The following is a 1834-nucleotide window of genomic DNA, read 5'->3' as shown; positions in this document are numbered from 1 at the left end:
CTTTCCTTTTCCTTTCTTTCCTTTTTTTCTCCTCTCCTCTCCTCTCCTCTCCTCTCCTCTCCTCTCCTCTCCTCTCCTCTCCTCTCCTCTCCTCTCCTCTCCTCTCCTCTCCTCTCCTCTCCTCTCCTCTCCTCTCCTCTCCTCTCCTCTCCTCTCCTCTCCTCTCCTCTCCTCTCCTCTCCTCTCCTCTCCTCTCCTCTCCTCTCCTCTCCTCTCCTCTCCTCTCCTCTCCTCTCCTCTCCTCTCCTCTCCTCTCCTCTCCTCTCCTCTCCTCTCCTCTCCTCTCCTCTCCTCTCCTCTCCTCTCCTCTCCTCTCCTCTCCTCTCCTCTCCTCTCCTCTCCTCTCCTCTCCTCTCCTCTCCTCTCCTCTCCTCTCCTCTCCTCTCCTCTCCTCTCCTCTCCTCTCCTCTCCTCTCCTCTCCTCTCCTCTCCTCTCCTCTCCTCTCCTCTCCTCTCCTCTCCTCTCCTCTCCTCTCCTCTCCTCTCCTCTCCTCTCCTCTCCTCTCCTCTCCTCTCCTCTCCTCTCCTCTCCTCTCCTCTCCTCTCCTCTCCTCTCCTCTCCTCTCCTCTCCTCTCCTCTCCTCTCCTCTTCCCCTTCTCTTCCCCTTCTCTTCCCCTTCTCTTCCCCTTCTCTTCCCCATTTACACTAAATTCTGTTAAAAGCAGTAATTTTACAAGTTTACAACCTACAGGTCTCTAACTAAGAAGTTGCTGTGCCAAGGTTCACTAAATATATTGTGTATCTGTTGTGTTCAGGGGCTAAGTATTAAAAGGTGAAAGTCCTGAGGCAACAGTGACAAGTTATCTGATACTTTATCAGACATTTGATGAATCCTCCAGCTTAAGTTTATGCTAAGGATTTCAGGATTAGGTAGTGCATAGTCCCTTCCAACCCCTACCATTCTGTGATTCACTGGTAGTTATTTGTGCCTATTCAAGTAAGCTGGTCAAGAGAAGGTAATTAGCATAACTGCAAACCCATTTACAATAAAACCAAAATGCTCCTTTATTGTTTTCAAGATACAGACTCTATTCCTGTTACTGTGAAGCCTTACACTAGCAAATAACTGTTAATGAAACCATCCCTGGAAAAAAACACCTTTTATATTTTCTTTTCTTAATTAAAAGAAGCAGTTAACTATGATACAAAGAGTGGATCTGTGAAAAAGGGGAGAGCAGAAAGGAAAATTCACTTGGACTTTGGCAAGGCATTTGACTCCCACAATATCCTTGAAACCAAGTTTGGACATGATGGTCTGGATGGGTGAACAAGTGGATGGGTAAAAGAGTGATTGGATGATGAGGCTTGGAGAGCAGTGCTTAATGTGTCATACCCTACCTGGAACAAGTACCACTGAGGTCTCTCCTGGGCCCCATCCTGTCTAGTGTATTTACCAGTTACCTGGAGGAAGGGGTGGAGTTCAATTTCATTGAATCTGCACATGACACTAAATAAAGGGAGCAAATGGATAAACTGGAGGATCAGGTCGCCATTCAGGGCAACTTAGATGTGCTGGAGGGACAGGCCAATGGCAACTTATGACATTAAGCAAGGACAAATGCAAGTGCTACCCCAGGAAAGGAAGCACCAGCCTAGGCTGGGGAGCAGCTCTGCAGGAGTGGCCCTGGGGGTCCTTTGGGCAGCTGAACATGGGCCAGTCGTATGCCTTGGCAGCAAGGAGGACCACAGGCAATAGATCAAGGGAAGGGCTTATGTCTTAGGTGCCAGCACTTGTTGGAACACATTTAATTTCTACATCCAGTTTTGTTCCCCAGCACAAGAAAGACATCAAACAACTGGAATGATTTCAGCAAAGAGCTTCCAAGCTGCCTG

The sequence above is a fragment of the Melanerpes formicivorus genome, unplaced genomic scaffold, assembly GCF_026170545.1.
Source record: "Melanerpes formicivorus ecotype bairdi unplaced genomic scaffold, bMelFor1.0.p_v2 SCAF_3, whole genome shotgun sequence".
NCBI classification, from domain to species: Eukaryota; Metazoa; Chordata; class Aves; order Piciformes; family Picidae; genus Melanerpes; species Melanerpes formicivorus.
The sequence above is the reverse complement of the archived record's forward strand: the minus strand, read 5'-3'. Positions refer to the sequence as shown.